This window comes from Pezoporus occidentalis, unplaced genomic scaffold (assembly GCF_034315485.1).
Source record: "Pezoporus occidentalis ecotype Australia unplaced genomic scaffold, CSIRO_AGI_Poc_V1 ctg98, whole genome shotgun sequence".
In the NCBI taxonomy this organism is placed as follows: Eukaryota; Metazoa; Chordata; class Aves; order Psittaciformes; family Psittacidae; genus Pezoporus; species Pezoporus occidentalis.
This window is the reverse complement of record NW_026916347.1, coordinates 1,319,433-1,336,641: the sequence shown is the minus strand read 5'-3', so window position 1 is coordinate 1,336,641 and position 17,209 is coordinate 1,319,433. Positions and strand designations below refer to the sequence as shown.

The 17,209-nt window shown below is 43.0% G+C and overlaps 1 protein-coding gene across 2 annotated transcripts in view; it reads left to right on the top strand.

Moving 5' to 3' along the window:
• The first annotated feature begins 7,912 nt into the window (after nucleotides 1-7,912).
• Nucleotides 7,913-17,209, top strand: part of MARCHF8 (membrane associated ring-CH-type finger 8) — a 103,000-nt gene continuing 93,703 nt past the window's right edge. The window contains exon 1 of one of the 2 annotated variants that reach the window (XM_062606684.1): nucleotides 7,913-7,968. The gene's annotated coding sequence lies outside the window, so the exon portion shown is untranslated. Of the gene's footprint in view, nucleotides 7,969-13,342; nucleotides 13,520-17,209 lie in introns of those variants that run through there. The other variant, XM_062606683.1, reaches the window with a different exon arrangement.

The window sequence follows — 17,209 nt, the reverse complement described above, 5'->3', positions numbered from 1 at the left end:
CAAAATATTTTAGCTTGGGTCATTGTTTTGCCTTTACTGTAACAGTTCTTTAGAAAAAAGGAAAATGGAAATAAAAAGTTCTTGCATAAGCAGCAGTTTAATTGCGCATCTACAGAAGTCTGCGTGAAACAGGAAGACAAGGTATTTCCCACATTATTGTAAGTCTTCAGTGGTGCTCTGGCTAATTTGAAGTAATTTCTATTGGAAATGTTCAGTGTAAGAGACAGTTTTTATGTGTTCTGCAGTGTCTTATTGGAATGAGGCTTGCCTAATCACATCTTTTTCAGAAGTTGTTATAGGCATCGGTCTGCAGAAGAACGGCATCTAGAAGCATGGTTCACTAGTTTGTGCGTAACTTTTCTCTTAGGTAGGGTCTTTGTGGAAGAGATCTTGTTGAAACATTAGCTCTCTGTGTGAAGCTGCAGAGGAGAGACACCAGAGGGCAGCGGTGGCATTTAAGAATGGCAAAAGTTTTGGTTTTGTCCAGTAATGAGATTTTGCAAAGAAAACCATAGATAATGAAAACTGATTATTTTTTTATGACTCTTGTTCAGCCTACTCTGAACAGATCTGAGGAGGTCAGCAATAGGGTAATTCCTTTCCCTAATTCCAAAGTTTTTCAAAAAATTTTGAAAAGAATGGAGAAGCACCTGAAAAATGTATGATTATATGCTGTTTTTTATGATGTAAGCTATTAGGTAATCTTAATGTATTGCAGAATAGAGAGTCGTCATCTATTTCTCCCTACTAACCCTGCAGGTATGAATTTCAGAGGTTAGCTAAGTTATGCTGTATGCTATATATCCAGTCTATATGGTTTCATACTGTGTAATGATAAATATGGCTTTTTTATGGATACAGGGTGAGGATGTGAAAGAATAAATTCAGTGGTGTGTGGGGAGCGTACACCAGTAACTGCTGAAACAAATGGACCACTTCTTCCTCCTTGTATTTTCTGGCCTTGAAACTCAAGAAGTCTTCAGCAACAGATATTTTTTCCTAAACCACACTTTAAGGTCTTTTCTCAATCCTTTTTAATCCAATCTTAAGTAGAGCTGATTACTATATATCATACGATACTGTGTGTGTGTATATATAGCTACGTAAGGATTATGTATTCTAACCACACCTGCATGGTGAGTTATCGCTGAAATTAGGAGTTCTGCCCAGCACCAGAAATTCAAAACAATAGTTAATCATGAAAATAGTATGATTTACATGCTATGTGATTAAGAGGGATAATGGGTTGGAAACAAACCACTGAAGTTTTCTAAAATGCAAAATCAGGGGGTTTGAAACACCCCGTCTTCTTTCCCAGTGTTTTTGGGGTTTTGTGTATTTTGCTTGTTTTGTTTTGAGAAAAGAATATGATAAAAAAAAATAAGTTGTTTTTTTTTTCTTCTTTCTATCCATAAAATTAGTGTGCAGTCTTTTTACTTCACTTGAACTGATGTTTGAGAAGTAGACTAGGTTTTATTTTATGTGAATCTGATTTGTGCTTAATGTCAAGTGCTGGAACTGTTGCCTGCAGTGGGCCTTATTTGGGTTGTGGTTTGTTAAAAACCTCCACTGGCTGGTGAAAAGTTACAACTCAGAGATGTATAATGAGTTACCTTTGGTTTTAAACATGGTCTTGAGACTGAGAGTTGAGTGCCAGGACTTGTTCTTAGCATTGACTGTCTTGCCAGTGATTACAGGTAGTTTGCTTCTGGGGGAACATAGGACGCATAGATTGGATTAGCCTGAGATCCATCCAGTAAAGCATCTGTCTCCGAGAATAGGAGGTAACATAACATTTCAGAAGAAGGTGAAGAATTCTTCTGTAACCAAGTGTGCAGGAACTTGTTTTCAACACTGGATCTTATGCTAATGACCGGTCTGAACTGTCAAGAACTTGCTGTCTCAGTGTATAGTATGATATTAATCTGGAGGCCCACAAAGGTCTAAAGCTATTTTTGAATCTCGATAGATCCAGTCTTACATCTATTTGTGTAATGTAAAAAAAAGCATTTTCTTTCACTGTAGTTTTGAATTTCCTACCATTTTTTATAATTGAAATTCATTTGGTCTAGTGTTATGAGAAAGGAAGAACAGTATCTCCTGAATATTCAGTTATGTTCTGTGTTTGTATCATGTCTCCGCTTACTCATCTTTTTTATGACAATGATTCGCTGTCTTTGCTGTTCCAGAGTTCTAATTATGCTTGCTGTCCTTTGAATCTCCTCTAATTTTGCAGTATACTTTCAGAGATCCTTCTGTCTTCTTCAGTTCCTTGCTGCCCATTTTCCTGTCTTGTATATTTATGCTTTAAGCTGCTCAAGGTGTTGTTAACAATGGAAGCCTTTACAATTATAATTAAAATAATATCTGGTAAAATATGCCCATCGTTCTTCCAAGGGATATCCTATAGAAAGTATTATTAATCTGTTTGTACTCTGAACAGGATATAAATAGCAGTAGTTAGAGTATGAGGAGAAAAGGTAGGAAAGCTGTGTAAGGGGAACATCTATTTGAGTTCAGCACAGTAGCTATACTTTAAGGAATATGTCTGGTTCCATTACACAGCAAAAGACTGACTATTTTTACACCTTTACCACATCTGCATGTTGGATGCATGCAGTCTATTCATTGCAGTGGGGAGAGCCAAAACTGAAATACCGACTGCTAAGAGGTAGGCTCAGAAAATGTCTTTTCACCTCTGTGTATTTGGGTTTGGGGGAATAAGTTAATATAACTTTCTATACACTCCTCAGTGGTTTGATTAACAAATGTGGAAGTGCAGCACACTGGTCAGGTCCTTTTTCCATTTTCTCATCAGAGGAGGAAGAAACATTTTTTTTAATTTTTTGCAAAGTAGGGGAAGAAAATGGTGAGTTGTAGTCCCAGCTGCAGTACTGCTTGACATAGAGATGCATCACTTGTCACTGAGCTGCACTTTTTTCTGGTAGTGCATATCCTGCCTTGACTAAGCATTAAATTTACTGGGGTACAAAGAAGAGACTGAGGTGAAGACTTCTCCTTTCTTTTATCTGGATACTAAATGACTCACTGTGCTATAAGCCTTGATCAAATGTAAGACGGTAACATTGTTGATTGGATTTCCCAAGTGCCAGTTTACACATACCTAGTTTTATCTAGAGAAATTACCTTAAAAGGTCAGTTTGTTCCATTTGCCAAACTTTCTCGTATTTTTGAGGCTCAATAATGAGAAAATCCCTAGTAACGCTTTCACAGAGGACAGCGTTTATGAGGCCTGGGTTTGGCTTTACGACTGCAAAAGCTTATCTGCTCTGAGACAGATTCAAAGCTGTATAAAATCCTGTCAGTCTTCAAAGGCACCCGAACATGACTGAAGAGTCGCTTAAGTCTGCTGGGGTGTGTAGTCATATGGCTGTTCCTCATGTCTGACTGAACATGCTGTATGTAAGGCCGGCAACAGTCATTGCTGAATCCACACCATACAAGGGTCTTGCATCACTCTACTGAGAAAAAGTATTTTTATTTTGCAGGGAGGAATGTTTTTTTCTCCTGTGGCTTTACAAGTGCGACTTCAATGGCTGATGCCACTCTGTCCCAGAGATGAGTTTCAAATGATCTCATCCTAGAGAGCTGCCCAGAGAAGCTGTGGCTGCCCCGTCCCTGGCAGTGTTCAAGGCCAGGTTGAAGGGGCTTGCAGCAACCTGGTCTAGTGGAAGGTCTATGGCAGTGGTGTTGGAACTGAACCTGTAAGATCCCTTCAACCCAAACCATGCTGTGATTCTAGGGCCAACCAAGGCTAGGTTTTTGTGAAATGTATTTACCATAATGTAAAAAATGCATGGCAAAAAGTGCTCCCACCAATCTTATAGAGCAGATTTGAAAACAATGCTGTGTGAAGCATATTGGTAACGGGGTTTAAGGAATCCAGATCTTACAGAGGTAAATTGATTTCTTTCATTTTCCTGTCAGAACCTGAAATCCAATTTGTATGAATTAAAACCACTCAGGAAGGATCTAAACTTTATTTGTATTTCCTTTCATCTTTCCACTTGAATTCACATCAGTTCCGTTCACCTTCCCCTAATGCACCTCTTTTTCCTTCTCTTATCAGACTCTATTTTGTTCACCTAACACAGACAAATCAGCAAAGCAGCATTGCAGGAAGGAATGGAGCCTGGGCTCACCCTCAGTAAAACTAGGGGTCATCAGAGAACTTCTGGAGAAATTCCCTTCATCTCTACCTACTGGCAGAAGAGTGTTCATAGAAGACAGTGGACAGATGGGGGAATACACAGCTTAGGATATGCAATACGCAGGTGGAAGGAAGTAAAGGAACTGAGCTGACCTGGACTAAAACTAGCAAAGAAAAAGCCTTAGGAGCACACCCTGTCTTGGTTGCAGGCATGTCATGTTTGCCTGTGTGAGCATACATCTGGATTTAAAACTTCCTAGTCATCAGGCTTGCATTCTTTTCTCTTAGTGTTTGTTATCCAGTCTAATAGATGTTTCTCCACATTTTAAATTAACAGACACATACACATGCATGTGAAATGAATGAGCATGTATGTACTTCAGTGCATGAAGGCACTTCCTTCCATCTGCCTGTTCTTTGCAAGGGGTGTTCTAAGAATGTGCATTTTTGAGATTTGCAGTCTCTCATCAGAACCTCAAGTAAGTGTGATCCCCTGCAAGACTGGGGATGCTTCCAGCCCTGAGTCCTTAATGGCTGTTCTGATTACAGTGATAAGATACTGCATGGGTTTGTACAAAAAGCTGCAAGAAAGTGTTGCAGTTTCTTACGGCGGTAACATAGGAGACTGGTATAGCTCATTAAATACATGATAGCAGTAGTTTCAATTTATATCTGGAAACAGATTCTCCCCAGAAAAACTAAATAACTGTGGAGACCCAAGCCACAGTGGAATTCTAAAGTAATCCCCTGAAGTATTGTGGAGTTGCTATGGAAACATGCAGGTGCTCAGACTGATAGTGTGGAATAAAAAGATCATTTATAATTATCTGGTAAAAAAAAATAAATTATGCTTTTCCACATAGCTATTGTATGTATTGTCATAGCTAAAGACAAAAAGGGCACAGTCGTACAATAGTTTTTTACTGTTTGGGGTTTCTGCCATGTAATGCTTTTCAGGTCTTCCTGCTGAAAGGAGTAAACAAGTATTTCTGAAAGTAATAATCTTAATAACCATACTAGATCTGTACTGCTTCTAGAGAGAACTGGAATCCTCTGAGCATGGAGGTACTTCCGCTATTGTGTCTTTTAACAAATTGAATTAATTGTTGATGGCAACTACAAAGGCTATGTGGATTCTCACAGTCCAGCTCTGTGTGCAGGGCACTGGGGCAGCTCTTTCTGCAGACCCATCAGCATCTTCAGCTAAGTGTGACATGCACTTCTAGATGCATATTCCCCAACTATGATTTTCCCTTAACTTTTAGCCAGAGGTGTCCAATTAGCAAAGTGGAGATGTTCTGTACCCATAGTTTTTTAAAAGTCTCCTATCTCCTACTCAGATTGAACTGCAGCGCTAGCTAGATAGAAGAATTTAAGACTTCCATTTGAATATTGGCCTTCAGCTTGTGTTTATTCTTTCTTCCCTGTTTTTAAAATTAGCTGCAAATTTGGAGGGGGAACATATGCAAAGGCTTAGGTTTGCATTTTCTACTGAGAGCTGTGAGGCACACAGAGAGGATGTTCCTCTTCAGCATTGAGGCTTTAATCCAAGTTCTGCAGCCCTGTGTTCAAGAGGTTGTTGCTGAGTCTTTTAACTCAGGAACTGCAGTTAAAGTACTAGACAAGCTTTCTGGGGAAAGAGAGTGTCAAGTAATAATTGCAAAACACAGGGAAGGTTTATTTCTGCAAAGGAATTTAGGCACTTTGCTCCGCTTGAGAATTAAGGGTGTTGTACTGGTGGCTTACTGCAGCTGCTTTCATTTCAGGCCTAATCATTAGTTATTCTAGTTTGACAGGAAAATCTGCCCTCTGCTCCACTGTGTTTCTCTATAATTTCTACTTCTGTTCCAGCTGTGTCTACAGGCCCCTTTCCTAGTATGGCACATAGTACTGGCTGGTGGACTATGCTGTTCCCACAGTGGGATACAGTCCTAGCCTGAAAAATAGTTAATAAACCCCACAACAAAACAGAAGGAGAGTATGAAGACAATAAAAAGCCTCCTCTGAGATACCCCCATGGCCTCAAGGTAAGCCAGCAGTATAGCTTAGGATGGAAAAGGATTCTTTTTACAAGCCAGCATTACGATACATAGCCTATCAAGAGGGCATAATTATCATCATATATGCATGTTACCATACTCTATCTTATCAGGGGGTACAATCCAAGCATCTGAATTTTAACTTCAGTCTACACAGGACAAAAAAGGAGTTGCAGACATAGTCTCCTCTTCCCTGGAAGATGGGATGTGTACTCTGTGGGTGGTGCTTCTCCCACGTTTGCTACATCAGTGTGCTGGGTCCTAACTGAAATGTCAGGACAGAATTCCAGCCCAGCTTCTCTCTCCTCTGAAAACCTATAGTAACATTTTTATTTTTTTTTTTTGCCTCAAAAGGGGTAGCTTTACTCATTTTATGCATTTCTCACTATTCCCTAAGGGTAAATGTCATCTCCCCAGAGTCCTGTAAACTATTGATGTGAAAAAGTGCAGACTTGGGAGATGAAAAACCTTGACTAGGTTTAGTGAGTGAAATTGCATGTCAAGTCACGAGCTTTCCTTGTTTTCCATCTGCTTTCATGTCTGTTCTGCACCGACAGCAGCCATTCAGTGAGGCTGCCTGTCTTCCTGTTCTTTTTCACTTGTTTTCAAGTGGGATAGATACCACTTCTGGACAGAGGAAATTTCTCCTGTGGGATTTTCTTACAAAAGTCTCACTTTTTTTTGGCTTTTTTTTCCCCCACCGGTATAATTCACCCCGGTAGTGCAGTTAATCTATTCCAGCATATTTTATGAGACTCCTGAGATTTGTCTTTGGGAAGAAATGACTACGACATACTACTTGCAAAATGAAAGTGAAAAATAGCAAAAGAGTGTGCCACCGTTTTAGTACTGGAACCTTTCTGTTTACATAATCTGCCGATAACTCAATACATGCAGGTGTGTAACTCGTACAAAACACCTTATGAAGGTGCTTATAACCCGTCTTCGGGTTTATAGCATACATCCATCTATTAGAAGTCAGAGGGCACCGTACGCAACGTAGCCGGGAGGCGCTCGGGCCCTGCACGCCTGGGGCAGCCTCCCTGCCGAAGGGAGCCGCGTCCCGGCCGCCTCGCTTCCCCGTCCTGCTCCGGGCCACGGCGGCGGAGGCGGGGCGGGGCGGGGCGCTGACAGGCAGTCCGGCCGGCCGCGGTAAACAGCATCCAGGCAGGGAGCCGCGGCTGCCCTGCCCCGCAGGAGCTCGCCAGCGCCCGGCCCCAGCCCCGGGTATGGGCAGCAGTAGCAGCCGTCGCAGCCGGAGGAGGAGCCGTCGGCACCAAGGTAGGCTTGGCCGCCGCACTGGCCGTGAGGAGTCTTCGCCACCGCTTCCTCCGCGGGGGGTGAGCTGGGTCCGGCAATGCGGGGAGGCCGGGCCAGACGCCGCTGCGGGGAGCGAGGCCGTGCTGCTGCGGTGTCACGGGGCCGCTGCCCTCGGTGCAGCTCGGCCGGTGCAGGGTACGCCTGTCCGGAGGGCACTGCCCCGCGGCCGCCGCTCGTCCCACCCCTGTGGGCGCTACCTCGTCCGCGGGGCCGGCCGCAGGTGAGCCGCTGTCTGAGAGCAGTTCGGTGCCGACGGCAAGCAACAGGCAGCGGTGCGGGGGAGAGCCGGAGGGAGCACGGCCGCGGGGGTCGCTTCGGCGGGCCGTGGGGGAGGGGTCTGCAAGGGAACCTCCCGTCGATGAGCGGTGCGGGGGCCCCGGTCGGAGCGTTGAGAGCTGCTCCTCTGAGGGAGCTAGGGGAGCGGCACCTGATTCACCGGTAAGAGGCTTTCCTACCTCCGGGCTCTTTGTTTGCGCAGCCTTGGCTCGTCGGTGAGCGTGTTGGCGCTGGGGTATTAGTGCTGCTGAGGAGAAACCGGGAGCGGCTCGGCTGGGTGGGAAAGGCACTGTTCGCACCAGGCGTCCGATTTGCTTTCAGTTAGCGATGTGGAACGAAGATACACCAGAGGTAAAACGGTACGTGAGATGTGCTGGTCGCAGTGTGTTCCTAACGAATCGTGAAGTTTCACGGCAGACAGTTCTTTTATGTTTCCTGGAGCTACTTGGCAGAGAGAGTAGTGCTGGAGTTGTTCTGAACTGTAACAGTTTAACTTTTCCTTGTTTTGGTAGGCTGGAAGTGCAAGCAAAGCTAGAGTTATAACGTGCCAATGTGAAACCAGTTTGTTTGGAATTGCAGTGCAGGAGGGCACACAGCTGAGGCTGTGCAGTTGGCAAAGGAATTCCAAGCACAGCAAATATGTGTGGTGACCCAACAGCATAAACATAGCAGGGACAGTTTAGGTAGAGCTTGAGTGGAGGTGGAAAGAGGTCTTGGAAGGAAGATGACGGAAGAGGAGAGCCGGTCTGATAGTAACACTTCAGCTGAAGCAGCAGCACTCTTTATGAAGTTTTGCTACTGAAATTAGTTCTGGAGTACAGTCAGATGAGGCTGAGGTTGATCCAGTAATAGCCCTAGTCAGAAACATTCAAAGAAGTTTTCTTTGAAAAACGTGTGTCAAACCTAAGATGTTTTCTTTGAGATCTGCCAGCGCTGATGAGCTTGCACTGATGCAGCGTTCTACTAAGGCTTCCCCTGGACCAGGATTGCTGGAAACATGGAGGGGCCTGCCTCAAGGGTGTGCCCAGCACCCAGGGTAACTCCTGCTGAGGGGTTGTTGGCAGCTTTTCAGCTGTGGCCCAGACCATTTGTTGCCAGACTCCCCAGCACAACCCTGTTGCAAGGAAAGTGAGATGTTCCCCAGGATTTGATTCTGCTATGGTTGCTGAAACTGATGGGACTTCTGCAGCCTGAACAACTGCCCCTGTGCTGTGGACTTTGTGTGACTTTGGTTACAGTCTGATGTGAACTTAAAAAAATCACAATTCACTGAATGTTATTGCTACAGTATTGGATTTTTTGTTGTTGTTTTTTTAACTTGGCTTTCAGCTACTGCTAGTCAGTGGTTTTGCTTACAGAGGTAAACTAGTTGAAAAGAAGCAATTTTCTGTTTGGGGTGTCATGTTGGAAGAAAGGCTGCAATCCTTTTATGACTCAATGTATGAATATGTGGCCAGAATTAGTGGAGGTGTCCAGATGAGGCAGTTATGATTCCAGTGCTCGAAAATCCACTTGCTCTCTGGCTGCTTTTGCCCAGTCTGAAGTGTTACGAAGATAGATTAATTCAGCATACTGGGTGAACTTTTCATATTTTCAGGATGAGATTAAAAAAAGCCCAAACAGCAAAACAAACAAAACCACAAAACCCTCTCCTGTTATTTTAGGTCTAACCTTTGGACAAGCAGCTCTCTCATGTTGAAGGGTGAAAGGGTTCAGTCTTCCCAGCTGCTGAGGCTGTCACACGTACTTAGGGCAATGTTTCCAAGTCTCTCCTCTGCCAACGTGATTTCCTTACTGCTTTTGGAGACACTGATATTAGTGGGGGAGGCTGATCACTGCAGGAGTGTGACAGCTCCCAGTAGTAATGCCGCTCAAGGAAGGAGTGGTAGGTGGTTCTTACAAGTCCTGAATTGATTCTGCTGTTTAAGAAAAAGAAGTTTACTGCTATGCGTCTTTCCTGCATAACCCCTCAAAAGCAGTCATTCCCAATGGAGCTTATTGGTAGCCAGCTTTGGAAGTGGTAAAGAGTAGAGTGAGCATGGCCATTTGCCAGAAAAATGAAAACAGGAATGAAGTGTCATTTTTTTTTTAATTCTTATATATATTTTAATATATATATTCCTAATATTATTATTGTTATTAGTTTTGTTCCGGTTGTGCCTGTCCTTCCGTCCCCTAAAATATAAGGAGTGTTGATCCTGTAGAAATGTCTCACTAGTATTCTGTAAGAGGCCGTAGATGGGCTACTTTAGAAAATGAACAGGCTTTGAAGGAAGGTGCTTGCAGACAACCTGGACATTATTATACTTGGACTGTGTCTGCATGTGGCAGACAAATAGTGAATAGCAAAACTGTAGGAGGCTGCAAAGAATGGAAAACTACAAGTCTGGTAAAAACTGTGCTTCTAGGGCATAAGGTATCAGAGGGTGAATCTTCCTGGGGAACGAGGTATCCAGTTATTGTCTGCTCCCATTCTTTCTTTGGGGCATCTACTGCTAGCTGCTGCAGGAACTGAGTGAACCACATGAGCCGTGCATCTAATTCACTGTATTAATTTCAGTAGTGAGGCAGAACTTGTGTAGGGTTTATTGTGATTTCTGTTTTGCTGGCTTGTGCAGTGACTGCAAAGATGTGATGACTACTTGCTTTGGCATAGCAGAGCTAGCATTAAACTTCCTTGGTGGGCTTTGTTTGTTGTAAAGTTTCACAGCTCTGGGTCCTTGAAACCCTCTTCACTTAATTAGAGCCAGTTTTACTCGTTCTGTTGTCTGAATTTTACTGAAAACACCACTTGTCCAAAGAACTCACCATTTCCAAAACAGATTGATTTTTACTGCTTCCCACAATGTATTTGTGGGTCTTCTATCAAGATATCTAGCCACATTCATATGAAGCATTAAAAAAGCCAAATAACAGATTGCATTGTTTTTATTGATTCTGGAATGGACAAGAGCCCTTGGAAGCACAGTCTTTTTTTGCAGTTAAAGATACACATTAAGAGCTGTGTTATTCTTAAATGCAACTCATCACCAGACAGTTCAGAAACAGCTAGAGCTATAGCAGCAACATCAGTAGTTTCTAGTGCTTGCAGTTTCTTTCCCCAGCGACCCGGGGAAGACTGGCCTTTATTATGTGTCCATCTGGTTATCAGGTTTAGGCCTTTTTAAATCACAGATACATGAAAATGACTGTTAAGCTTCTCTGTCTTGTAAAATAAGTGCCCCTCTGGAGTTCACCTTTGATACCTGCAGGCAAGTAAGGGGAGTGGTAGCTCTTGAATTTAACCATTGACCTGGCAGAATGTCGTGGTTGATTGAACCTTGCTGAAAATTTTGTTGCCAGGTATATGTTTAATAGGTGGAAAATACTTATTCTAGAAATTGTGGCTGAGATTTTCCACAGTTTGATGTTAACTAGTACGTGAGCACTTTATCCCTGGAGACTCATTTAAGGATCCCAGTTGTAAAACTTGCAGAATATGTGGACAGAATCAATATGGAATATAGGTATTGTCCATTATGAGGTAGGTATATCTGATGTATCAGATAGGTATGTCTTGATACCTGCCCCTTAAAGTTTCTGTGTGTCCTGCAAAAGGAGGACAGAGTATGTGTCACCATGTATTCTGCAGGTGAGTCTCTCCTTGGGAAAGCAGGCATTGGATTTAGATTGTCATTTAACAGGTAACTGCAAACCCCCGAGGGTGAGTTTGTCCCATGATTTGGCCATGGCTTCAATAAGATCATGTGTTTACACACCATCAAGGATAAGAGATTCATTACAGGGAATAAAAATACTCCTGGCTGTTCTTCCCAGAGCAGATAGCTTGACTTCTGTCATGTCCTGTACACAGGATGAGACTTGTTTATCTTTGAATCAGAGTCAGTTGAATAAGACAGAGGAGAAGAAAACAAAGATAGAAGGGTCTAGCCTAACAAACTAAAAAGGAAGTTAAAAAATAAAAAAAGCAAGGTTTCATGCCAAGTTGCTGATTTTTTTAAAAAGCATATAAATCCTTGGTGCCTGCCTTCCTCTCAAATATACTCCTATACTTTGTTTTTAAAAAGTCTTTCAGTTCTTCTTTATTGTGTGTACTGAGCCTGCAGGGGAGAGTACCTGCTGAAAAACAAACCAAAGCAAACCCCAAGCAAACAAAACCCCACTTCTTCATAAACAGGTAGGCTTCCCCTGGGTCTGATCTGCTGATTCTAATGACCAGAATAATTTATCACTCAGACTTACTGCTAATGACTCTGTGACATCGCTGCAGCTTCAGGAGTGGAGAGAGGGGGGGAAATGTGCTTTTGTTCTTGTTGCCAGAGTTGGGTTTTAAGTTCCGCTTCCTTGTTACACAAGAGTTTGCTTGGGGACAGCATTTGGGGTCCACAAATTGCCATGACTCCTAGCACTGACGGTTGCTGACTTCTAGACATGTCTTTTGGGAAATTTTGCCTTGTAGAGGATCATTTGAGTAGGATTAACTGAATAAGAAGCAACAGAATTGCTGTGCACAACCTGCCCTATAGCACCAATAAAACACCTAGGAAGTACTCAGTCAAATCTTTCTACTGTAAGTGCTTCTCTTGGCAGTGGGGCTGAACCTAGCCTTTGCCTTCCTTGGAGAGGAAAGGTGATGTCACAGAGATTATTAGTGGGAGTTCCTCCTCTCCTAGTTCCTGCAGGGTTTATAAAAGGAATGCCTTTGTCTCATTTCATTCATAATGACCTCTTAAGGCATCTCGTGGTGGAAGAGCCTCCTCTGAAACCAGAGGGGGCTGTAACAAGACAAAGAGCATTCCCTGCCTATTTATATTTGCTTTTGCTGTCACTGGCTTCTCCTGTCATCCAGGACAGAGGATTAATCTCTCTGATCGCTCTATTTCTAGTTGTAAAAGCGCAGTGTGCTGTTGAGGGTGATTTGCTACTAGGCCAATCCTTGTTATAATCTCTTGTAACTACGAACATATCAGAAGAGAAAGGCTAATGGAAAAATGTGGCATATTTAAAGGATAAAAGCATATTTACAGGGAAAAAAGTCTTCCCTGTGAGGGTGGCGAGGCACTGGAACAGGGTTCCCGGAGAAGCTGTGGCTGCATCATCCCTGGCAGTGTTCAAGCCCAGGTTGGATGGGCTTGAAGCAGCCTGCTCTAGTGGAAGGTGTCCTTGCCTGTGGAGGGGGAAGAAGGGGTGTGTGTGTGTGTGTGTGTGTGTGTGTTTGTGAAACTAGATGATCTTTAGGGTCCCTTCCAACCTAAACCATTCTGTGATTCTGTGGCTTCTGCATTTTTCTCTGTATATATATATATATATTTACTAGAAGATTGATGGATTGAAATACAGGGAGTGATGCAATACAGGGCTCCGCCATGCTTTTATAACATAGGCCACATTATAGCAAGAAATTCTTGCAAATGTTTCCTCTTGCCCTGTCTGAGTGGGGGTTTGTCCTCCTTTTGCCTGTTTCCCATGGCCTCCTTCAGCAGACCACTCCTAAGGGAAACTTACACTTAACAGCACGATAATAATAGAAAGTGAAACTTGGTAGTGGCTTTTCTGTTCTTGATAAGCCGGGTGAAGTCTGACCCAGCAGAGTAACATGAAGAGCACTAGGTAATAGTTTACTGTAGGTGATGACAAAGAGGAAAATACACATGGGAGCAGTCTGGCATTTTCTGAAGTTAACAAGAGGCTTTGTTTTTTTCCTTCCTTTCAGGTAAATGAAGTGAGTTTCCCTTGTAGCTCCGCATCCAAATGTTGTCTTTTTTTAAATGTGATTATTGTATTCACAGCTTTCAGGGTCATTTTCATCTAGCTCTTGCCTGCCAAATCTGAACTGGAACCATCAGGCCTGGAAAGGATAGTTGTCAGTGTTTTTTCTCTAGCACAGTCTGTGACCAATCGTTTGTACTGAAGCTGCAGCTATAAAATGTGCGTATACATGCATGTGTAGCATATATTAAAAACAAGTAGACTAAAGACTTGCAGAGGAGTTGCTGCCCTTTGTCATTGCAAATGATCTCTAGACGAGAGCATTTTCTTCTACCAAACAGCATAAACACATACTGAACAAAATGCTGTCCTGTTGCAATGAGATAAAAAAAGCAAACCAACCTACTTAGCTCTAAAAAGAAGAGGAAGTTCACTTGCAGCTGAAGGTTTGTTGTGAGAGTCAGGAAATTTGAGTCTCTTTCCTGCTTCTGGCCTCTGTTTGTCTGGTTTAAGGTACTTCACCAGTGTGTACGTTTGTTTCCTGGAACTCAGTTGTCATCTGTATAATGTTTTTTGTAAGGTTCTTGGATTTTTTTTAAAATTACATATTTTTAGCCTGCTTTCCAGGGGAAAGTGGGCTTATGCAGTAACGCTGCATGTAACTTGTTGGCTAAATGTCAAATATTTGATGGAACTTAGGTGTTGCAGCAAGAAGGTAATGTAAATTGCAATGTCACTACCTAGGGTTGCAGCCCCACCCTGCAGTGAAGCTCATGGAGATAACACTTTTTCAGACACAAGATAGTTCACATGGGTGAGCAGCCCTTATGAAGCTTGCAACTGCCAAATACCAAACTGTAGGGAATCAGACTGTGCCTCTAATCCTTCTGCCCGTGGGATGGCCTTCTTCTGTTGCAAGGCCTCTAAGAGCCTAGGGGGGAAGGTTAAGCATTGTTACTAAACTAGAGCTGGCATGGCACAGCAGACTTCCCAGAATTAATGTCTGATAACATAAAGGGGGGTGGAGGGAGGAGAGAAAGTAAAATTACAGGAGTCTTATCATGCTGGCTTGATCTGGGGAGTTAAAACAGTAGCATGTTTGATTAAAAGAGGGAAGGGGGCTTTGTCTCTTGGCATAACAAAGCAGAAGTCAGTGCAAATGAGATCAAATTTCAGCCTTCCAAATGCATCAGTGTTCTTATGCAGCGTGTTAACAATGTAGTCTTGAAATATCTTGTTGTTTTGGGTGTGAAAATTATATATTGTGCTTTAGCAGTTCCTTTGCATGAGATGTGTGCTTTGTTTCTGTGATTCTCGTGATAGCAATGTTCAGCTGTTTTGTACCCTTTACTGGTCAAACCTGTCAGGGGAGGAAAACTTTTGACTGAGACCACTGAAGTCTTTCAGATGTTGCAGAAATACTCCCCAGGTTGCTTTCATCATAAAAAATTGTAAGGCTTGAAAGGTCTCTGTGTTGTTCTGTACAAGTTGCTGCGTGCTTTGGCAGGTGTGAGAGTCCTGCTCTAGTACACCTGTGGAGCTCTGTAGCTCCCAAGGCCTTTTAGGCATGAGACTGTTTTTATGTACCCTCCTGGGAGCATAGAACTGCACTGTGATGTTTTCCAGGCAAATTACTGAGAAGGTGGAGTTCACAACTCTACTGTATTTTTCAAATGGCAAGAGGTTCAAAATTATTCTTCTTTGACCTTTCCCGATCCATCTGATTACTTTCTTAAATGAAATGTGCGTCTTTGCTTCTAGCAAAGTGTGCAAGTGATAGATTAGAATTGCATCTTCAAAACTGCATTCAGAACAGCAGGAGATGGCCTTGCCAGAGCCCTGTGCCTTGTATCAGGGTTGACTAAGTTCTCCTTGATTTTTACTCCTGCTCAGTAAGGCTGCATCTGAAGCACATGCAGTGGAGTGTGGAAACATCTCCCTACATGTCAAACGCAGAAGGGTAAGTCTGGTGTATGCTTTGTAGTCTTTTTGTGGTTTTCATCATCCCAGGATCAGTCTCCTGTGGTCAGCATTTGGTGTTTCGGAACCCTGCGGCACTTGTAGCTGCACCAAGCCTAGAGTTTTATCCTCTAGAGATATTGATATCAGCTTTTCCAACCACAAGGCAAGGATCCCAGCTCAGTTACTGTTGAACATGTTTGATTCAAGATAAGATTTCTCACTCATTTTCCTTCGTTCATGATACCCTGGCAAGAAGCAAGTATAGCATTGTGTGGTCCAGCTGCCTGAGAGTAAGGAAGTGGAGTCAGGATCAGTTCCTTATATAGAAAGGGAATTGGATACATCGTGCATTTTATTCTTGGCTGTGATCTTCCATTGTGTCTGTTAGACGTTTGTTACGGTTGTTTGCTCTCTCTGTGTACTTGAGCTTTAGTTGTCAGCTAGGACACGTGTTCAGTCTGTCTTACCCATGTTTGAATGCTTACTGAGAAGTTTTTCATTTGGTGTATTCTCACTCTGCAGTGCTACAGGTGCTTTGCACAGGGTTGTTAGGGCTGTGATGCCCCTGCAGGCATCCTGCTGGTTAGGCTGCTGTTTGGCTGCTTGTCAGCTGCCTTTCCAGGTCCTCCATAGCTGCTTTGTTTAGGCTGTACAGTTTGTAAGACCTAAGTTGGTTTGGCTTAGCCTGGCTGTGCGTGGTGAAGGGGTTGTTGGAGAAAGCTGCAGGGATGGTTCTGCTGCAGGGTGGATGTTCTGCTTAGGGAAGGTATTTTTGCCAGTTGCAACTTGGTGCTTTGGTATTATATCCCTTTCCACATGACCCCACAAAGCATGTACTCATCCCTTGAGACACAATTTGTGTTGCTGCTTCTGTGAATAAGGGAGGAGAAACTCAGCTGATGATACAATCTCTGACTGGCCTCCTTTGAGCTGAGTTCCCTGTAGCTCGTGAGCAGGTCTTCATGGTGGATGTAATCTAACTAATGCATATGAGATACATATGCATATACTGAGCCAGTAACAGGGAATTTAAGGTGACGATGAAACTGTTTGGTTTCCAGTCAGAAAGTAATTCTTGTCGGCAGGGATGGGAGTGGAAAGTAGCTGGACTGTACATGGCTCATCCCACTGAGGCCAGTAACATGGACATACTGCAGCACAGACAGAGACTGAAGGGAATGATTGGGTGCTCCGAGGAGAAAGCAGCAGTGTTTGGTCACTTGTGGATTCCTGTCATTTAAAAAAATAGCAGAATTCATATTCTTCATGTTTAAATACTCTGTGACCATCTTGATGCTGTTGTGCAGCCCATGTATGGGAGCCTGTACCAAAGATGGGACTGTCTCTGGAGTGAAACATGCCAACTCATAAGTGAGTAGAAAACTGAGGAGATTTTGTCTTGATTTTTCTAACATCTGTTGCATTTGGAATAGTGAGTAGTTTGTGGTGGTTTGTTTGTTATTTTCTTTTTTAATTAAAAAAATCTTGCATTTGCCATTTCAAAATAGCTAGTAAGGAAATATGTCGTTATCTCTCTGTTAGCTTAATTCAGCAGACATTCAGATTATTTGTCTGTAGTAATTTTTTATCTACTCTTTGGAAGAGAGAAATCTATCTACTTAGGGAAGGAAACCACATGGTGAGCAAATATGGGTCCTGTCCAGTATGGAGGAGAGTAGCATGAGGTTGGGTGGGTTTATCCCACTGCAGCTCTGAATGCAGCTGATGCAAA